Below are 23692 nucleotides of genomic sequence, written 5' to 3'. Positions count from 1 at the left end.
GGTTGCTTGTGGTCTTTCTATATTACTTTTTCTCTAATCAATATACACACACAGGGTGTGGTCTTGAAACTTTTTAATGGTGGAGCTTGTCTCTTCCCATTCTTTTCCTCTTTTTTTTTTTTTTTTATAAAATCATCATGTAGCTCTCCTGTTTCCTGATAGGTTTTCAAGGCTTATAGACATGTACAATGAAAAAAACTTCTTTCTTTCTTTTATGGCATTATTTGCAGCCTTGAAAAAGTTTCAATGAAACGAAACACGTGTCGGCTGCAGGTCCAACGCTCAAAAAGGGTGAATCATAACATCGAATTGTCTATTCCCAATCAACTTGCTACTGTGTTTTAAAGTATTTTGTGAATTCCTTGTGATATGATTATAATAAATTGCTGAAGCCAAAACAGAATTACGGCCTTGTTGATATCTTGAATTAGACATACACCCATATGAATTTATACTATAGAGACTTTAGAGTGCCGAGGTTCACATATTATCATTCCATTGTTTGACTGGGTCCAACTGGGCACCAGTTTTTTTGGCACCTTAGGTAGTGGGGTGCAGCTAGTGGAACCTTGAGGGGCATCAATACTTGAAGTTAAAAACAGAATGCACTAAGAGAATAGATGTGCTACCAATTGTGCCACCACTGCCTTTGGTTTTGTAAATGAATTTAAACATTTTACATTTATTAACATTTATTAATTATCTGACTGAAACCAGTAACATTTGAAAGAGGGTGTGTGAGTGGCTGTATCGGTAGGTGAATGGGTATGGGAGTGCTTGTATGGGTCTTTGACTAGGTTTGTGAGAGGGTTTATTGGGTGTGTGAGTGAGTACTGATATGAGTCTGTGAGTGGGTATGAGAGTAACTGTATGGGTGTATACATGTCATACAGTGACAGACCACAGGCATATTGAGCCCCCCCCCCGAGCGCCAGACTACATCGCAGGAGTGCTGCAGTAACGGGTTGGAGACGGGCCTGGCCATGAACATAGAAAGGCCGCTCGTACTCCATTTTCATTGGGACTGCCCTGCATTTCATTGCCAGCAACAGGCAGAATGGCTGAAGAACAGGCAGGCCACCTAACTAGGTGCCCAGCACCTCTCTAATCACTGAGGGAGCAACAATACCACACATTGGACTGTGTCGGACCGGGGACCCGCATGGACCGTCCGTGCTGCGCATACAGTGGTAAGACCCTGCCCACCATAGCGCACGCTGGCATAAGGGGCCCAGGAGCTTAACGTTGGATTTCCCCCTCCGCCATATACGTGCAACAGAGGCCTGAGACGGCATAGGGCATTTTGTGGGCTTATTTATAGAATCGGGAAGAAGCCCCACAAAAAAGGCCTGCCTAACCTCGCTGCCTGACCTTAAGATGGTGGCTCTATCCCTTATATCTCAAGCTCTTAAGGCACCCGGGGGTATATAATAGGCCAAGGCCTCTTGCAGGACACTGCCCAGAAGCCCTGAGGAGTGTGCTCCGCAACAGGAAAGATACCCTGACCTACAGTGCCACTTGAGAACCACAAGTCTAGTCCCCACAGCCAAGTGAGAGGGGGAACACACGAGCGCACCAATGTGCGGCTTGACCCGGGAATTGCTCATATGCCTCCCAAAAAATAACAAGCCAACAAGGTGTTAAGCTACTTTGGAAACTCTAACATAGGAGACGGACATAGGGCATAAACAGCCAAAGGAGAATATGGGGCTGACCCACAATGATCTCCTGGCCACACTCAGGGACTTTAAAAGAGAGCTGCACGACAACATTAAAGCTGATATCAGCACTTCTCTTGTTGCTTTGAAATCTGCCCCTTACCCTTCCTTACCCCATCTACCTGGTCCCCTAAGTTCTTTAAATGTTTTTCTTGATACTTATGTAACTTTTAACTGATGTAAATTGCAACATTATTGTTCCTCATGTAAAGTACTCTGCTTCCTTCGGGTCTAGACAGCGCTATAAAAAACTCAATAATCAATTATGTTCCCATTTAGTACTCTTTCTCTCTTACTCTAGTTCCCTAGCTCCTATCCCCTCTCCCTTGAATCTCTCCCCTTGCCTGTCACTCTGCCTAGCCCCCTGTCCTTTGAGCCCTTTGACTAAGCACTCCTTCTCCCCTTGTTGGGGAAAGATCCAATATCCATACTCTGGAGTCTCTGCGAACCCGCTGAGAGAGTCCACTGCGCCAAGGGAGCCACTCACAGCCAAGGTATGGTATGGCACCCCTTGCCAAAGTACTCCCTCTCCCCTTTTTGGGGAAGGATCCAGTTTGTAGGCCTTGGAGTCTCAGAGACCCCTCTGAGAGAGTCCACTACGTAAAGGGAGCCTCTCGCAACAGAGATAGGGAAGTGATATCACTTCCCCTGGGATCACAGCTTACTGGACTTTGGACGTTGCTTTGACTTGTCTACCGGTTTTGTCCCCGTTGCCCTTCTCCTCCTCTTTCCATGCTGTGTCTCTCACCCTCCCCTCCTCTTTCCCGCCTTCATTATCTGTCTACTTCCCCTGCTCCTACCCCCCTCCCCTGGATCTCTCCCCTTGCCTGCTTTTCCCCTTACGTATTTGTGCTTATTGTTTATCTCGACCTTACAAGTAACTATGTTGCCATGCTCTAATAACTGTGTAACCTTTGTAACGATGTAACCAGTAACTATGATCTGATACTCATGTAAAGCGCTCTGATACCTCCGGGTCTAGCCAGCGCTATATAAAACCTTTAAAATAAAATAAAATAAATAGGAGTGCTTTCTGTAAGTGGGTGAATGAGTATCCCAGTGGGTCTGTGAGTGAGTGCAAGCATGTCCGAGTGGGTCAGTGAGTTGATGTGTGAGTCTCTGACTGGGTCTGTGAGTGGATGGATGAGTCTCTGGGTGGGTGAGTGAGTGGGTGCATGAGTGTCTGAGTGGCTCTGTAAGTGGTTGTAAAATCCTATGAGTGGGTCTGTGAGTAGGTGAGTGAGTGTTTGAGTGGGTCTGTGAGTGAGTGAATGAATGCCTGAATAGGTCTGTGAGAACATGCAAGAGTCTCTGAGTAGGTCTGTGAGTGGGTGCATCAGTGCCTAAGGCGACCAGTGAGTAGTGCATGAGTATCTAAGTGAGTCTGTGAGTAACTGCTTCAGAATATCAATTGGTCTGTGAGTGAGTTTGTGAGTGTCTGTATGGGTCTCTGAGTGAGTTCATGAGAATATGAGTGGGTCTCTGAGTGAGTGCGTGAGTATCTACGTGGATCTGTGAGTGGATGCATGTCTCTGAGTGGACCTGTGGGTGTTGTGTGTGTGGATCTCTGAGTGGGCCTGTAAGTGAGTGCAAGGGTTTTTCAGTGACTCTCTGACTAGGTGTTTGAGTTTTAAGTGGCTCTGTGAGTAGAAGTATGAATCTCAAAGTGAGTCTGTGAGTGGGAGCATTAAGGTCAGAGTGGGTGTGTGAGTTTATGACTGGGTCTGTGAGTCAATGCCTGAGTGGGTAGTACAGTGGATGTGTCTGTCTCTGAGTGGGGATGACCGTATATGTGATTCTGTTGATGGGTGTGTCAGTGTCTGAGTGGGTCTGTAAGTTAGTGTCTGTCTCTGAAATAGTCTGTGAATAGACGCATGAGTCCCTGAGTGGATGTATGAGTGTCTGAGTCAGACTGTGAGTGACTGCATCAGAATATCAAAAGGTCTGTGAGTGAGCGCATAAGTGTCTGTATGGGTCTCTGAGTGAGTGCATACCAATATGCGTTAGTAAATGGATGTGGGAGTGGATGCATCAGTATCTCAGTGGGTCTGTGAGAGGGTGTGTGAATCTCTGATTGGGTTTGTGAGTGGGTGCATGAGTGGCTCTCTGAGTACATAAATGAGTTTTGAGTGGGTCTGTGAAAAGATCCATGAGTCTCTAAGGGATCTTTGAGGTGGTGCATGAGAGTTAGAGTGGGTCTCTGAGCAGGTGTGTGAGTCTCTGAGAGTGTCTTTGAGTGGATACATAAATATCAGAGTGGGTCTGTGATTGGGTGTGTGAGTGTATGGCTGGGTCTGTCAATAGGTGCAGCAGTGTCTAAGTGGGTCTTTCAGTGTAATCTTTTGTCTCTGAGTGGATTGGGGACTGGGTGTGTTAGTCTGTTTGGGCCTGTAAGGGTGTGTGTGAGTGTCTGAGTGGGTCTGTAAGTGGGTGGGTGAGTACCTGAATGGGTCTCTGAGTAGGTCATGAGTCAGTGAATGGGTCTGTGAGTGGGCGCATGAGTGCCTGAGTAGATCTGTGAGTGGGTGTCTGAGTCTCTGATAGGGTCTGTGATTTGCACAAATCTTCCAGTGGGTCTCTAAGTGGGTGTATGATTGTTTTAGAGTATCTGTGAGTGACTGTGTCAAAATATCAATGGATCTATGACTGAGTGAGTTTCTGTATGGGTGTCTGAGTGAGAGCATGCTAATATGAGTGGGTCTCTGTGTGAGTGCATGAGTGTCTGAGTGCTGAGTGGATCTGTGAGTGGATGCATGTCTCTGAGTGGGTCTGTGAGTGGGTGTGTGAATCTCTAAGTAGGCCATTAAGTGAGTGGATGAGTGTTTCAGTGACTCTCTGACGGGGTGTGTGAGTTTTGAGTAGATCTGTGGGTGGATGGATGAGGGTCTGTTTGGGTCTGGGAGTGGAAGTATAAATCTCTAAGTGAATCTGTGAGTGGATACATAAAAGAGACAGTGGGTCTGTGAGTGGGTGTGTGAATGTATGACTGGGTCTGTGAGTCAATCTCCAAGAGGATCTTTCAGTGGGTGTGTCTGTCTCTGAGTTTTGTGTGACTGGATGTGTGTCTTCTGAGTTGATGTCAGTGTCTGAGTAGGTCTGTAATTGATGCATGAGTCTCTCAGTGGGTCTCTGAGTGGATGTGCGAGTGCCTGAGCGAGTCTGAGAGTGACTGCATCAGAATACCAAAAGGTCTGTGAGTGAGTGCATGAGTGTCTGTATGGGTCTCTGATTGAGTGTATATCAATATGAGCAGGTCTCTGAGTAAGTGCCTGAGTGAATCTGTGAGTGGATTCATCAGTCTCTCAGTGGGTCTATGAGAAGGTGTGTGAATCTCTAAGTGGGTTTGTGAGTGGGTGTGTGAGTTTTTTCAGTGGCTCTCTGAGTGGGTGTATGAGTTTTGAGTGGGTCTGTGAGAAGATCGGTGGATCTCTGAGTGAGTCTGTGAGTTGGTGCATGAGAGTCAAAATGGGTCTCTGAGTGGGTGTCATAGTCCCTGAATAAGACTTTGAGTGGATTCATATGTATCTAAGTGGATCTGTGATTGTGAGTGTGAGTATATGACTGGGTCTCTGAATAGGTACAGCGGAGTCTAAGTGGGTCTTTCAGTGTAATGATCCATCTCTGAGTGGGTTGGTGACTGGCTGCGCGAGTCTCTATGGAAACATGGGTCCTAACTATAATTACCTACTGGCGACCACCGGTAGATGATATATACAAATATGTATTATCTATAAAATGTAACAATTACTAAAATACATCAAGTTAAATGTTTTACTGATAATCAACTAACACACAGACACATACACAAATATATACATACACACTCACACAAATGTATGCAACCTAATATAATAATAAAAAACAATATAAAATAATTGTAATTAATACTGTCAATTAAATAAACACATATGTTTTAAAAAATGTAAAAGTAAACAAATAAAATTACATTAAAATATTTCAAAAGAATTTGCTAATTAAAATTAACTATCATATATTAACATATTAAAATTAAGAATATTTAAATATTATTTGGGAAATTTGAATAAACAATTACACATTTTTAACAACAACGCAGACATTAAACAAAAAATATAAAATACTTAAAATGCAACAATCAAAAATAAACGACACTAGAAAAAATGTTTGGCTTCAAAGGAGTCAGATTAACTATTTGATCATAAACAAAAGGAGAAAGAGTGTTGTAATTTGGAGGGGCTAGAGTTACTCTGCCCATTCCATTCCAATCCAGGCAAAGTAGGGAAAGTGTTGGTCTTTGGAGGGGGTCAATTTACTATTCCAACTCCAATCCAAACAACACTAGGGAAAGTGTTGGACTTTGGAGGAGTTAGATTTACTATTTCCACTCCAAGCTAAGCAACAATAGGCAAAGTGTTGGAATTTAGAGAGGTTAAGCTGCTACCTCCTCTCCAATGTAAGCAAAATCAGGGATAGTGTTGGTCTTTGGAGGGGTTAGATTTACTATCTCCACTCCAACATAAGCAAAATCAGTGAAAGTGTTGGACTTAAGATGGGTTAGATATATCATTTCAAATCATAATCATTTTTTAAACATTACAATGTCTACAACTTAAAATTATTAAGCATATTCAAATAAAAAATACACAGTAGATAAGTAAAAACAATTAAATGTAAAAAAATAATAATACAAAACAATACTAATACAAAAAAAAATTGACAAATATAATTTTAAATAAATACACTTCCCTCCCTAGCACCAAAACAGCGAACCCCCAAAAAGTATAATAAATTATAAATAAAACAATAATATCATTAACACTTTGATCAAATAAACAAATACAACTAAATCCATTAATAAATATTAAAGACATTTAAAAAATCTAATTATTAAATACACTTATTAATTAATCAATCAATTAAAAATGAATAATTTACATGACAAGTACTCAATTATAGATTTTACATAATTAATTGAAAATTAAGGGCCTGGTTACGTGTTTGGTGGTTCGACAGCTGTACCAGAACAGCAGCGATCTGAAGAAGGCTGCCATGGCAGCAATCTCCAGCCGCCGTTTTACAATATCTCCAATGGGGCAGTGGCGGTCTTTCTGACAGGAGTGAAAGTTTTTTGTATTTGTCGAAGCATCTGTGAATATTATGACCACATGAGTTTTGAATGTACACATATGCATGACACATTTTTAAAAATACCTTCAAAACATTGGTAGAGTCTGAACCATATGTGCCCTGTCCTGTCAATGGGTAAATATAAAAAAACAGACTTAACTGGATTTCGGCACCAAAAGGGTAATTTGCTCTGGGGTAGAAAATGCTGCTGTGAAGGAGGGATCTGGAGGAAGGAATCCACATTGAAGACTGAAGGGAAGAAATGGAAATTGGTCAGTATGCACCCCAAATCCTTTGTTTCCGATGACTCGAAGCAGGCAGTCCCACTGCCACGTTTTGCTTGTTGGAAAGCCAACCCGTACTTCAGAAGTCATCAAAACTTCTCTGTACAAACCTATGGCAGCTGCTTTGTCCCAACTGACACCATGACAGTCGGCGAAAAGCTGGCGGTGGCGGTAGTGCTTCGGCAGTTCTTCATTCTGAAATCCGACTACATTGTAATACAGCTGGCAGACCACTTAAACGGCTGCGGTGAATCCAAGGCTGACATGACCGCGGCGGTGGGACTGCCAAACTCGTAATCAGGCCCTAATCGTTTCATTAACATAAAAAAAGTTATATAAATATATATATTCAAATAACCTCTCACCCTTTTCCTAACTATGTTATATTGATTTGTATAGCGCACTAATCACCCAAGAAGTTCTCCATGCCCTTACTAATTTAGCCATATGAGAATAAAGTATACAATAAAAAACACAACGTACACATATAATTAAAAACCAATTGATCAATTAACCAATTTTTGTTACGAATCACAAATATATATTTCATTAGCATAAAAATAATTTCTAATTTATAAGAAATGGGGTAACTGACTGAGGGGTGTGGACCCCTACTCAAGCAGCAACAACTATCATTGTCAGTGTGAGGCACTTGCTCAACCCTCTGGTAGCTTGACACAGAGCAGTCAGGCTTAACTTAAAGGAAATGTGTAAAGTATTTATGCAGCACTTCAAACAGTAATAAAGTGAAAACACAACACAAGAAAAATCCCACACCAAGTTAGAAAAATTTAGGGAATATTAATAAATAAATCAGTATGAAAATCACAAAAGTTAAACCAGTAGACCAGAGATACGCAATTTTAAAATATTTCAGTGACTAATAGCTCCAAAAATCACAATGCAGCAACTGAGGATATCTGGTTGCACCGGACCGGGATAAAGTCAAGAGTTCAGGCAGACTGCGTGTAAGTGCTGGCCGTTATAGGGACCCAGTTAGGCCTGCTGAACAAGAGTACCTTAAATCCTGGTGCAAAGAGTTACAAGGTCCCAGGCCGAGGAAAAAGCCCTGTTGCCAGCGCTGAGGCGATGCTTCGGTTCCGATAAGTAGCAAAGCTACGATGCAAGGTCATGAACCATCATCAAGGATCCCGTCGATGAGGGTTTGCAGGTTCTCACATTGCGAGGCTGCAATATGAGTACCTGCTTCATCATCGAGGCTGATTTAGGTCGACAAGAGATTTGTAATGAGAAGGCCTGCATCAGTAAAGCTTTGCATTGTGGTGGTTTTCATGCGGCCTGCAAGGTCGATGCAGAGTTCTTGCACTGAGAAATGTCTTGCAGCAGAGGCAATGCATTGGTTTTGCTTGGGGTTGAGCCACACAGCGGAGTAGATGCATCGATTCTGCGGATCCACAGATGGACTGGCAAAGCACCTTAAGGTCTACTTCCAAGAATACAGGAGGGGGGTGGAACCACTTGGCAGGGTAGGACTCACAGATGGCAGAGTCCACGTGCAGGGTTCAAGGTTGTTAGAGTCTTCTGTACCTGAGGCTCTAGTCAGGAAGCCAGCCAACTAGCCTTGGAGTCACTCTTGGTTCAAAAGATGCAGATTCTGTCCTTGTCACCTAAGCAAGAGGGCAGCAGGCAACAGGTCAGTGCAACTGTGAAGCAGTTCTTTAGAGTAGCATTCCCGCAGAGTCCAGTCCTTTCAGCAGCAAGCAGTGCTTCCTTCTGGCAGAGTATCCACAGGTACAGAAGTGTACTAAGAGTTGGTGTCTGAGGTCCAATGTTTATACCTGGGCCTTCTTTTGAAGTGGGAAAAGCTTCTAGAGGTTTCCCTTTGTAGTACAAAGGCAGACTGCCTTCCCTGTCCTGGCTCCAGACTTGCAACGGCAGATATGCAACCCTTTGTGTGGAAGCAGGACACAGCCTATTCAAGTGAGTAGGGTTGTGCCCAGCTCTGCCCTCCCATTCAGCCAGTGATTACCCATCCAGGCACACCTATGCTCTCTATTGTGTGTGGCTATCTAGGAGGATTAAACAAAGCCCAACTGTTAGCCACACCCAATCGTTTTACACAGAGACAGGCTGCTGGCACTAAATGGCCAAGTCTGGAAAATTACAACTTTCTAACACTTCCAAAATTGTAATTCAAAAACAGACTTCACCATGACAGAGGATTTTTCATTACAATTCCAAAGACACCAAACAAGAGCCGGTTTCTTTCTCCCATTTAGAAATTATCACTTATTACATATAATAGGGTAACTTCAATGTTAACCTATGAGAGATGTAGGCCTTGCAGTAGAGAAAAGTAGAGAAAAACTAATTGAAGAGATTTTCACTACCAAGACATGTAAAAATAAAAAGAACATGTCTAACATTAGGTACACTGTATCTTGCCCTCTGGGCTGTCCCAGACCTACCCTAGGGGTGAACTTTGTGTATTAAAAAGGATGGTTTGGGCCAGGCAAAAGGTTTGCTTTTCCAGGTTGAACCGGCAGTTTAAAACTGCATGCACATATTGCAAGGGCAGTTCTGAGACATGTTTAAAGTGTTACTTGACTGGTGGGACAATCAGTGCTGCAGGCCCACTAGTAGCATTTAATTTACAGGCCCTTGGTGGACACAGGTGGTACCACTTTACTAGGGACATACACTTAATTCAGATCTGTCAATTGGGTATATGCCAAGTTTACCGCGGTTTAAGGAAAAAGCACAAGTACTTTAGCACTGGCTAGGAGTGGTAAAGTGTGCAGAGTTCTAAAGCCAGCAAAAACAAAGTCAACACAAGAGGAGGGTTAAAGGCAAAATGTTAGTGGGAAAACTACACCAAGGATCTAATATAACTCAAAAACATTCCCACTCTATTCTCCTAAAGCCCAAAAACGTGGTATTAAATTAGAAATTAATAATTAAATAAAAATATATTTTAATTGCACGTGAAAATTACCAATTATAATGAATACAATAGTATTGAAACAATATAAGATTTCACAGTATTTTTTATTTAAATGTTTGAGATTCATGAAAAAAACAAGTATTTTCATTTAAACTCAATGGAATGCAGCATGAACGCTTAATGGAAATACACCAAATTTGTCATGAAACTATTTTCATATTCAGTTGTGTGCCTGGTTTATTCGGTGCAAATTCTATCTGGATTTTATAGGAAATTTGTGTTACAAAAATGTTTCAGGTGGGCTTCAAACAGTGCATGTGAAATAGATGTTGTGCATCATTAGTTTGCAAACATCTGCAAGCCCAGAAAACAAGCACATCACTGGAAGCGGGAGAAATATTCTCTGGGAAAACTAATTGGTTGGCAGCAACAGGAAATAATAGTTGCCATAGCCATTACATAATACCAGGAACTGAAGCTTTTGTCCTGAAAAACAGTATTAGTGTAATAAAAGGGGCAGACAGAGCTTCCACTTAAGCCATGAAGCATGAGCCCAGACCATATGTGCAATGTTTTTATAGAAGGTAGATTATAAAAAATAATAATTCGCTGAAAAAACGTTTTCGAAAGTAAGTTATGAATTCTTGTGGTCATAACAGCCTAAAGTGAAAAAACAGAAACACTCTAAAATGTCCTTAAACAAAAACAGCTAAGTGGACGTAATAGGTCCAAATTACTATTGAAAAGCCTCTGAAGCTGGAACAGTTATGGTTTATTTCACAAACCATCACTATTCCCAAACCATAAAGACCATAACATGCACACTAAATGCACTATTTATGAACTCACAACATTTATAACAATAGTTAACAGAAATTAATAACTTCACATCATTAAATAACAATACATACACAAATAACACAAATACTGTACCCATAGTAATATCAACCTTATTGCCAATGGCAAATTGCTGCATATTGTCACCAGTGATACCATCTACGTTGTTCCTGATATCAGCTGGTACATCATGTCATACGCAGTCAATTTGGAGGGTGAGTTATGATAGAATAGTTTATTTCTCCACCCCTTGGGGCTCCTGGTTAGGGTTAGAATGCAAAGACAATCTCTTTCTTCCCTTCTTTCTGGAATAGCATCACCCCTTGTCCTTTCAAGCTGGCATCTGTTGTCATTATCAATTTCCTCTTAACATCATATTTGTGCATGGCTGTCACACAACCAATCAGCATTTTTATTGTTTCAAATTATCATTGGCAATCTACTGTCCCTTCAAAATCGTGTTTCTTCACCAGCTCTCTTAAGAAACTGAAAATGTACGACAGTATTGGGCCAAGCTGAGAAATTACCTTACTTCAGCTATAACACATGGCACCAGCCTTTTCAAAAACAAACTCCACCAAATGTATTTTAAACCTACCTAAAGGTATTATGGCCAAAGTTGTCCACTGTCGTTACATGGTAGTGAAGCATCCCCTGTTTCACAGTCAATCCTCTGTTCTCTAGCCCCCTAAAGCCTCAAATAATAACTTGTCATTTTCCATTACAGTGTTTCCATGGACAAAAATGTCATCTTGAAAACATATTACTGTCTCTGTTGGAGATTGGGGGATTATTTAAGAAATAATCACAGTCTTTGTGAGGGTAAAAAACTAAAGTCATTAAATTAACCTGAACACAACCCCCTGTATTCATGGTACAGAGCAGAGAGGTGTAAATTAGAGGCAAGGTGTAAAGTATTTTGTATTTATGTAGTACCAAAACAGTGATAAAGAAAAAATGCAACACATAAAAAAAACCAAACCAATTTAGGAAAATAGATTTGTTTTACTTTTAGTATTTTTTATTGTCAAAAGGGAAGCACCATTACAATATTTTGTTTATCATGTGGCAGAGCAAAACAAAATAGAAAGAGAATGCGTTATAGCACATACATTAAGTTAAATTAAATTAGGTAGAATGATAGTGTTGCTACTAAGTTGCATGGCCCTGTAGTCACCATTGCTTTTTCTGCACAATCCCCAAGGCTAGCCTGGTGCCATTATGGATCAAATAGGCTACCCCTTATAGATTCGAGTTTTTTAGCGAGTGAATTCCTCCTGTTTTGGCCATCTCCATCTCGTAAGTCTCCCTTACTATTGCCCACCATTCCGCCACAGAAGGTGATTTTGGAGAGATCCAAGCCCTGGCTATGTCGAGTCGAGCAGCCACCAGGATAATTGAAGTAAGGGATCTTGGCCCATGGCTCTCCTCCTTATAGCCCAACATAATCTCCCTTACTGCTGGAGAATAGTCTACTCTTAAATGTAGCTTCAAGGTGTGGCTTATCTTCTGCCAAAATGTATCTAACTCTGGGCACGTAGGAACCATGTGGACTATGTCAGCCGCAATCAAGCAGCAATTGGGGCGCATTTGATTTGATCCCACCCCCGCCTTTGCCTCCCCCCGTTTTTTAGGCCACCTTGCGATTCTCTCTGGAGTATAGTATACAGATCTTCCGGAGCTGCTGCAATTTTAAACTAGCAGAGTGTATCGATCTGTTTATAATTCCTAATGCCCGATTGATTGCTATAGTAGTGATATTTGTCCCCAAGATCTTACTCCATTTTGCTGCCAGCTTATTGCAGCTGATTGGCCTAACCTGGCACAAGTGTTGATACATAATGCTAATTGCAGCTTTCCGATTCTGCCCATGTAAGTATTCCCATACCTCAGAGCTTGACCCAGCTGTTAATACCTGGTGTCTCAAAAATTAGTAATGAATCTGGAAGTATTAAAAAAAAGTCTGGCCTGGGAGATTGAAGGAGGATTGTAAGCTTTCAAATGACCGAAAACCATTATGATCGAACAACTGCTCCAGGCGGTCAATCCAATACCTTAGGACCAAACATCTGCTGGCCTGGTCCTGGAAAAGCTCAGGGAGTATAGGGGTTGTCCCATAGAGGACGTTTATCATGAATAAGAGATATAGAACATTTGGTAAAGATTTCATGCCATACATATAGGCTATCCCTGATGGTCTTAAAACGAACTCCTTTAAAATAATTAGGGTTGTTAATTCTATATAAGAACATAAGGCTTTCAGGCCCCCAGACAAGGCAGTGACAAAAGTCTTGTGTCACAGGGTTCAAAAGGCTACAAAGATGACCAACGAATGCTGCCCAATAACACATTTTGAAACCATGGAGGTCTAACCCACCCTGGTCATACGGGAGTTTCATTAGCCCTATAGCCTGTCGTGACTTTTATACCCCCAGATAAAGTTACTTATCACACCTTCTAACCGCCTAATGAAAGGGTTAGGAATACATAAAGGAATTGACCAAAATAAAGATAAAAATTTAGGAAGTACCTTCATTTTAATATTATTGCAACTCCCCATGATACCAATTGGGAGCATATGCAAACTTCTCAGTTGCTTGATTGTGACTTCCAATACATTCTATCTGTGGAGAAATTTGCATCCCCAGGTAAGTTGCTGTCGGGCATACCCCCTGTATTGGTCTGTTAGGCTGGAAGTTGAGGAGCACTTGTGTCTTCTTAACATTTAGCCTATACCCAGAGAGGATGCCAAATTTGTTTGCTCCGGCTTCGATAGGACCTATTGCAGTCACGGGTCAGTAGTGAAGGCGGCTATATCATCCGCATAAGCAGTGACTTTCAACTTCCTTGCTTCTGACATCAAGTGTAATATCTGTGTGTTGGACTGCAACAACCGGACGAATGGCTCTATAAATAGTGCAAATAACAAGGGAGAAAGAGGGAAGCCTTGTCTAATTCCATAGTGTATTTGGAAGAGAGTTAATTGTATGCTAAAATAATGCAATTTGGCCTGAGGTTTATTATACAAAGCTTGCATCCATTTACAGTATTTTCCTCTAAAACCAAATGATAATAGTATTGCCCATAGAAAGTGCCAGGCCACTTGGTCAAATGCCTTTACGGCATCTAACAGGATCATGCCCATGCTCATGACTAACCTCCTTTCTAGATCAAATGCCCCCACTGTAGTGTTCAAATAGGCAGTGGTATCTTTGCCCTGGATAAAGAAGTGCTGCTGGCTGGAAACTAACCCTGGGATCATAGGCACCAGACGAATGGACAAGATTTTAGCAAAGATCTTAGCATCTGAATTTATGAGGGATAGCGGCCCGTAAGAGCTAAGCTCCTCGGGTGGCTTATACCTTTTAAAAAAAAAAGACTATGTTGGTCATGTTCCACGATTCAGGAGCTACACCCTTGCCCCTATGTACTTGATGACATCTACCAGTGGTGGAGCAATAATGCCATTAAAAGCTTTGTAGAACTCAGCTGGTATAGAGTCCTCGCCAGCCTCCTTCCCAGAAAGAAGCCTAGATAGGGCTTACACAACCTCGTCCTGCAAGATTTATAATTAGAGAGAGGCCGAATTCTCCTCACTCAAGTCTGACAGGTTGCTCCCCTTGATATACTTCTGGAGGCCATCCTCATCTTGTGTAGATTGCATGTAAAGCCTTTGATATAACTTGGAGAATTTATCAATAATAGCTTGCAGGTGTGTAGACAGCACCCAGTTCTCCCCTTTAATGGCCTTTTTTTCTGTGTTCTAGCTTTATTGTCTGCTAACAGCGCCCCCTAACGCAAGTTGTTGTAACGACTTGCGTTGTAAAAGTTGCGTCATAAAGGCATGCGTTGTAAAAGCATGCGTTGTAACGAAGTACATCCATGTGAAAGCACCCTCCCAATACGATCGCCATATTCATATTTTAAGGTCCGGTGTCTGTTATAGCTCACGGCTACTTACTCCCTTAGCGTCCTGCTAATGAACAGCCGTTTGTCTACTAAGGAGAAATACAATAGCGGCTGGTCTTGGGCACCTTGCCGACTGCCTCTGTACGGTGTATTTCCATCATTGAGAGTGTTTGAATGGCAGCCCTGGCTGCAGCCTCCCACTCCTTATTTTGCTGCCAGATATGCTGCTGAGTTATCCCCCTTATAATCACCTTCATTGTGTCTCACACTATGGAAGGAGAAGCTGACCCAAGTTGTCTTTAACAAAAATCCTCTAACTTTTTATAATTAAAGGATAAGTAATTGTTGTCTGTAAGTAAATAGTGTGGGAAAGAAAAAGGCCATGCCACTTTAACAGCAGCTTTAGCCTGAAAAGACTAAGATGGGGTTATGATCAAAAGTGATCCTAGGGATTGACTGCAAATGTCAGATTATCATCCAAGGCCAAAGCCATTTAAATTCTAGAATACTGTTCATGCGGGGCCCAGGGGTTGGTGGATAAAGTACTCGCCAGACACCCATTAGGCAATGCAGCCCCCCTATTTGAAGCCCTTATATTCCCCATTCTAGAGGTAGTATTTTGGACATGGGACAAACAAAATTGGCATATTCACCATGACTGACTTCTTCACTTTTGGTTTTCCTTGTTTGGTTTTGCACAATGTCTTTTTTCTCCTTGTTCACTGAAAAATATACACTCCTCAGAATCTCATTGCCTTGTGTAGTAAAAAACACAACTAGCAATGTATATATGCACTCTCATCTGAACTTAACAATGAAAAATGTCAACTTGTGCAAGCCTGGATATTTTGCATGTGCACAATAATTAGCTCAGGATCATAAACATGTCTCACCAACTCATACATGCAAGTATATTCTCATATGCCATATTTATTCCAGTGAAAGATAAGAAAGATAGCAAATCATATATGATTCAATTATTCTGTGCCAGTGATCACATTTTCAGTTTCAGACCTTAAAACATGGAAGGAGGGGGGACATCAGACAATTTCCAACTGAATAGGCAAAATATAATTGGTTGATATCATCAGCTAGAGACATATCGCTTAGCTCACAAAAGGAATCCCACATCAATAATACCAATAGACAGACACATGGCAGTACTACAATTTCTGATCACAGGATCTTAGCAATCCATTGTTGCAGCATTTGGTGAAATGTCACAACCAAATGTCAGTGGTGGGCCATAAGCACTTTGCCCTAAAATGAGGAGACACATCAACAGCTACATACACTTTACACACAATGAGGATTTTGCCAATGTGTAGGGAGAATAGCATGATTTGGCCCCACAGCAACATTTTGCTGGAGTACAGGATGGCACATATATTGCATTAGGACCACCACATGACAAGGTACAAGTCCAATGGAGTCCTCATAACTTCCATCCTGTCACTGTGCACACTGTCGTGGTACAGGATTTGTATACCCAAAGTCTGCGACAGTCATTCCCAGGAACAACCCATATCCCCTTTGCACTTCTAAACAGCATCATATACCCACAAATGTCAAAACTCTGAAATGCTCAAATGAAGATGCCATTATGAAGGTACCTAAACAAAGACATTACCTTTTAAACAATGAATATAAGACAATTCACCAAGTTAACTTCTGGAGAACACAGTCCATGACAAGAAGTAAAAGCTAAACAAAGCAACACAAAAATAATGACCATTGTCAAAAGAACATTCCTCAACAAACAGCTTTCAGCTGCATTTTCCAGAGCTTGACCTTCATAATATATTACCTTAACATACTTCTCACATCATCATAATAAGAGTTGCTATAACAGTCAAAGTCATAACATTTCACAAAATACTTACACTCATGAGAATAAGTTGTCCATGAGTTCTTGACACAAGTCAGCTCCTTCCTCTTCACCACTATCATCATATTTTGGCATTTCAGGATCCTCACTGGGTGGCACTTCATGGTCTCCATCCTCTGCGATATAAGAGATATTCCGTTGCAGAGCAATGTTGTGGAGCATTTGCCTTGCCACTGTGATTTTACACACCTTCTTGGGATGAGTAGAGAAGGGCTCCTCCAGTCTTGTGCAGACATCTAAATCTAGCCTTCAGGACCTCAAAAGCCTACTTCACTGGCTGCCGTGCCTGTTCATGGGCCTCATTGAAGAGGACTTCCCCTGGCGTTGTTGGATTCCACAGCGGGGCCAAAAACCATGGACGATTGGGATACACTGAGTCTCCTAGTTGTAAGACAGACATAAGTGCAATGCCTTATGCACTTTCCCAATCTACTACCTGAAATTATTCACACAAAGGTAGGACAGATCATACTTACCAACATGCCAGGCATCTACAGTAGTAGTTGTGACATCAGATGGGGAATTATGCTGTTCCGCAGTATGAAGGAATTATGGGCTGATCCAGGGAACAGGGCACAGACGTTTGAGATATAAAAAACCGATAAGCAGACAACTTGTACGTTGATAGAATGGAAGTGCTTACTGCTGTGGTAAACTTGTTCCTTGGCTTGCTGTGGTACTTAGGCAATATGGGTGCCAACAATGGCTCTAACCACATGTGGGAGGCTACCAAATCCATAGAAGTCAACCTTCACAGTGGCTAAATCCTCGTGTCTAGGGAACTGGATGCAGCTGTCAGTGTGTCTCATCATTGTTTAAAGCTCGTCTAGTAGCACACCACTGAACATTGATTGTGACATAACACCAGTTATAGCCACAGTGTATTGAAAGGAATCTGTGGCCAGAAAATGCCATACTGCCAAAGGTTTTACAATTGTGGGATACATGTGGGATTAGTGTTTTGAGGAAGGAGGTCAGGCTCCAACTGATTACATAAATCCAGTATGGTTTGCCTATTCAAGCAAAACTTCTTGATGATATCTATTTCTTCCATGATCTGAAGGTCTGGAAATGGGCGGTACACTGGAGGCTGTCGCCTCCTCCTTCTCCCAGGGTACCTATGTGTGGAGTGAAAACAATTTTGAACACTGGTCAAAGTTTTCAGAGTAACTTATATGAAAAGTAAGCCAAAGCCATGTGACAAAACATAACTGGTTCTGAAAGCATTACACATTATTCACATTATAGTTGTCCAATGTACAACATCCACCTATAATCCCCATTGTGGTCTTCACATGTGTCTGTTACATAAATGTGCACATTATACATCCCAAAACGTATTTTAAGCACCTTAATGTAATTTCTGAAATTTTCTTTCAAAGTACTATCACCGACAGTGTACAGTGCACCACGCTAATATAGAATTTATGCACAGAAACGCACTACACAGATGTTTGTGTAAAGGAAATTACATGGCAATGGAGTAGTACATATCTAAATATGTGACACCTCATATGAATTGGTGGCGACACACTTAATAATCACCAATACTGTGCTTCCAACTGCTAAAATAGTAGTTGCTTGACCTCGCATATTGTATGCTCAGAACCTGCTGCCAGTAGCAGAAGTCAACAGCACAGTAGGCGTTTTCCTCCATGATGGACCCATAGATAATCATTCTAGGCCAAGGAGGTGAGAGGGCACATGCCTTCTCTCTAGAGGAGTTGGAGCAACTGGCTGAGGATGTCCTTCCCCTGTATGGCCAGCCCTACTGCTCGCCAGAGGGAAAGGTTATTATCTTACCTAAATATATTACTCTGTTTAACTCCATCATTTCCATTCCCACAGGCTACAATGTGCCTCTTAGTTCCAGAGTGAAGTCGGATTACTGTTGTAACATTTTCTGGTATACATAGGTCAGTGATATAATGGATTGTTGAGCACTATACATTGTGTACTTAATATTACCATTATGATGTGTGATGTGTGGTAAGCCCTATATTCTACTTGTGGTGCAAGCACTCTATACATGTATACATTTTATGGTACCTATAATATCTTTACTAATCAGATCATGGTAAATGTGCACACAAATGCATAGCCTTTACAGCATGAGCTGTGTATGTATACTGTTAGAAGCAGTTGAGGATGATGTTAGCTATGTGTACAGTCCAACATATCACTTCTCCCAGATCAGGGCTCACCAAACTGTTGTCTGTAAGCTAGCTATACCTCACAGACCCTTTCAGAGTGCCACACAACCTCGAGGACACATATTGGATGGCCACAATATGTAATCTTATATATTGAAGTGGTGGAAATGTGACATTCATATGGGATCAGTATGCTTAGCCTGCAGAGAGCAAGGCCTGACAGTGAATTGTGCCCAGCCTGGGGCAGAGTTACTTCGGCAATACAATTGATGCACAGAGTAATCTCCCTGTAGACCTGCAGATTGTTGGAAGTTCACAAAATGAGTTTTCAGAGCCATTATTAGCCCTGATTACTTTTATATGGACCATATTTAGAATAGTGACTGAGGTAACATCTTAACCTGACCATTGACCCACATTGACATTGTCAATGTGTGTCATTTACTTGTGACAGGCCCCTGACTTCCACAGGTCTGTTGTCACATTCCCATAACTCATGCTTAAACTGCACATGGGACACATTAACAATGCGTATAATTGGTTACGAAATACAATGGTTTGTTGATTTCATTCCTGTAACAGTGCCACATATGGTAAAAGGTGTGTCCTGTGATCGCAGTACATACCACACTCGATCGGATGTAGTATGATATCCCATTGAGTAGTCCACATCACAGTACATGTAGGATGGCCCTGGGCTACATGATGCTAGTGTGTTTGCTAAGTCAGTGTAGGACATGACCAGAGATGAGGATAGTCAGGAGATGACTCCAAACGTGTGTATTCATGTTCTGTGTTAACTATTGATTTATGCTTGTGCTAGGTGTCTACAACTTGTTTCTCAACAACAGAGATATCCAAAAACCTGCAGTGATAATCTATTTATTCATCTCTTGTATCCATACAGGTAAATGTCCATCAGAAGCGGGCCATTTTGAAAGCCATCGCCTGGAAGATGCAGACCCTGGAGGTCTATGTACAGCGTAGCATCCATTGAACGAAAAGGTGGGAGGACCTGAGGCACTGGACCTGGAAGATCATGGCGGTCCAGCTGGGAAAGTCCTCCCAATGTGGATGAGGCCCACGCCACACCTCGACCTCCCAATGACCCACATTCTGGTGGTGGCTTATTCTGAACTTGATGGGCAGTTGAGGGCCAAACAGCAGTAGTATAAGGGGGTAAGTCCTGACCAGACATCTACATGTTACATTGTCATCTTTTTTTGGGAACAGGCATCCATTTTCCCATCAACAGTAAGGGTGACTCATGTCCAACGCACTAGAAGAGTCATTGAATGTGTAGGTCTGGTAGTAGGTGCATGATTATGTGCATTGCCTATTGTCCCTATAACCAGGACCACAGCAGAGCCCAGTTCACTGCCAGTTTACTCTCTTAAGCGGAGACATGTCTGAGTAAAGTAATTACTCGGCTCATGTTCTTGGATGTTACAAGTGACAGTTGTACCAAACAGACCACTTGTCTTCATTGTGTCAGGAGTGATGCTCCCTCACTACTATGTCTCATGTGATGGTAATCCTATTACATGTGACATGGCACACAGTGCACTTTATATGCAGTGACTGGAAAACACTTCCCTTTGGTAAGCTGAGATACAACAGTAACATTAGTATTAGTGCCTACATGTTGGCATGTGAAACTTTCCCTGTTGCAGTATCATCTGCACTACTGTTTCATACTTGATCTAAATGTCTTCCTAGGTTGATGTCTAATTCTATCACAAATGTGTGTGTAGGCCAATCTGTATTTGGAAATAGTCATTTGTGATAGGTATATAGGTCATGTGTTACCACAGACAGGACTGTATACACATTGCCATTACTCAATGTCATTGGTTAGGTACACATGATGAAGCATTGAAGGACATGACAGGTAGACTTACACTAATTTGTCACTATTGGGATTTCCATGGCATAGATGTGGGAGTACTCAGATATGTGAACTTCACATGTAAATTTGTCAAGCTTCATTCACTGACTGGTGACATGTATCAGGGAGTGGCATACAGAAATTTAGGGATCATATGTGAGTGTCTACACTAAGTATTACAAGACATTTTGTGTTTGCGAGACAAAAAGGTGCTGTGATGTGCCTTCCCATTAGGACAAACGTGAAAACACCTCTTCATGTAATGGTGATTCCATGAGCCTTAACAACCTTTAAGGTATGCATTGTAAGAATGGTGTTCTCACCAGTACCAAGCTGGATTGGGAATGTCCCTAGACCTAGGCAAATGCTTATGCTGTGGATATTTGTAGACACATTTCTGAAAACTTTGGGCCAGATTGTCACCACGCTACTTTCTGTGTTACATATGATGCATAGCAAAGCTACTGAAGTACAGCCTTAATTATACTATTCTGACAGTGGGCATATGAAGAAGTTGCAATTAGGAATTCAACAGATTGAAATGAGCATTTGCCTGTCACCTTATTGCTGCTACTGCATATATTGCTGTAATATAGCTGTATTACTTGACCGCAACATAGCTGTATTACTTGTTCATCATTTCATCATGATGTTGTTTTAGGTATCTGGCCATTTGCTGAATTCAGGGCCGTGTGTGGAATGTTTTGAAAGGATTTTCTCATTGCCATCCTATTTGATGACAGCAGGTCACTATGGTATTTGGACATGTATATAATATGGACACTCGATGACTGTATGCAGTGGGAAAACGTTGTTGGGAATGTAAGGCTCGGCGATCTTATGCCTAGCAGTCATACCTGATTACCACTCGTACTTCGTTGTTTGCTTGTATTTTAAATTTGTATTTTTAAACATGCACCGAATTGCTCATTTGCACAGTACCTTTTAAGAAACCTCTTCCTCACCTCCTGCACTCTCCGCCTGCACCCCGGTCCACCACGGGGCTCTCCCGATTGTTGTGGAGGGTGCATGCTCATGCAGGATGGCAGTCTTTCCTCGCTGCCAGTTGGGGGGGGAGCACCGCGATTCGCGCTGTGTCTCTGCCTATAACTGTGGAGGTGCTTTCCCCTCACGCTGTGGACACGCGCTGACAGTATGCAGTGGGAAAACGTTGTTGGGAATGTAAGGCTCAGCGATCCTATGCCTAGCAGGCACACCTGATTACCACTCGTACTTTGTTGTTCGCTTGTATTTTGAATTTGTATTTTTAAACCTGCACCGAATTGCTCATTTGCACAGTACCTTTTAAGAAACCTCTTCCTCACCTCCTGCACTTTCCGCCTGCCCCCCGTCCACCACGGTGCTCTCTCGATTGTTGTGGAGGGTGCAGGCTCACGCAGGAAGGCAGTCTTCCTCGGTGCCAGTTGGGGGTGGAGCACCGCGATTAGAGCCGTGTCTCTGCCTATAACTGTCAATGTGCTCCCCGTCGCGCAGCAAGTGCGCCAAAGTCAGGCCCGTCGATGCCTGTCCGTGGCCGACCGGGACGAGGGGTCACGCACCCTGCCCTTGCCTCCCTCCGCTATTCATCAATGGAGCTTAAATCTCTCCAGGGAGATTGGCCCATTCACCCAGACCTAGTTAGCACACTTAATACCTTTGGAATCCTGTCCCTAAAAAACTCCACTCACAACCTCAGCCCAAGCCTCTTCCCCACATGACACCCACGAGCCCAAGGTTTGCCCTTCCTAAAACCTCTCCTCATTCTACCAGCCCCATTCAGGACCTTTTGTCCATATGGTATCTCAACACCCGCTCTCTGGTTAAGCACCAGTTAGAGATTTTTAATCTTTTAGGCTCCATCAAGCCAGACATACTGCTCCTAGTGGAAACATGGCTTTTAACCAAATCCACCCCGGACATTCTGGCAGCCATCCCAGATAATTACTACATCCTCCAGGCCAATAGGCCAGAGGGCAAGGTGGGGGGAGTCGCAGCCATCATCTCCCAATCCCATAAATTCACTTCCCGCACCACTTCTAAAATTCCCTCTGTTGATTTCCTGTTGTTCAAATTTGAATCCAAAGGTTTCCCTTTCACGTGTGCCCTATTTTACAGGCCCCCCCGCCCACATGCCTAATTTTCTCCAATTATTCAGCAACATGACAGCAGAGTTGGTGATTAATCATGCCAAAATTCTTATCATAGGGGACTTTAATTACTGGCAATATGACCCGCGGGAAAGCCCTTGTTTGATAAACTTCTCTGAGTTGCTCGATGGCATGAACTTTACCCAGCACATCAAAGTGGCCAACCACATTAAAGGACACACCCTGGACCAGGTCTGGACCTCAAACCTTGACATCACCAATCTCCAGATCTTTCCCTGTACTTGGTCTGACCACTTCTTTATTGCGTTCTCCATCACTACCCCCTCCATGACCAAAACCTCCACCCCTGACCCTCTTATGATCAAGAGCTGGCGTCGGGTAAATATCCCTACATTCTGTAAATTTTTATCTACCTCCATGCCGAGTACCTCTCAGCCCACCGGACCCCCGGTCTCACCACACACTCAGGCTGAAGACTTTAACTCCTGGCTGGCCCGGCAAGAGATAACTTTGCTCCCCTGAAAAAATTCAAAAATAAGAGGCCCCATGATGCCCAGCATTGGTTCACAAAGGACCTTAAAGATAGGAAACTTGCAAACAAAGTGGAGACTTGACTACTGTCCCCTCAAAAAAATCCATCTTTATCTCAGCCTTTAAGGAGTACAATATCGCCATCCTTACATCCAAAACTGAATACTTCTCTTCAAAGATCTTGGACTCGACTAGCAAAGCCAAAGACATCTTCTCTATTGTGGACGAACTTGTGAAACCCGACCGTGTCACTGTCAAACCCTCGCCTTCACAATCTCTCTGCGATTCCCTTAACATTTACTTTATTGACAATATTACCAACATCAAATCCAGTATCCCCAAGGCCGCCTCACACCCTGATCCTA

Source organism: Lissotriton helveticus, chromosome 1_2 (assembly GCF_964261635.1).
Source record: "Lissotriton helveticus chromosome 1_2, aLisHel1.1, whole genome shotgun sequence".
NCBI classification, from domain to species: domain Eukaryota; kingdom Metazoa; phylum Chordata; class Amphibia; order Caudata; family Salamandridae; genus Lissotriton; species Lissotriton helveticus.
The sequence above is the reverse complement of the archived record's forward strand: the minus strand, read 5'-3'. Positions refer to the sequence as shown.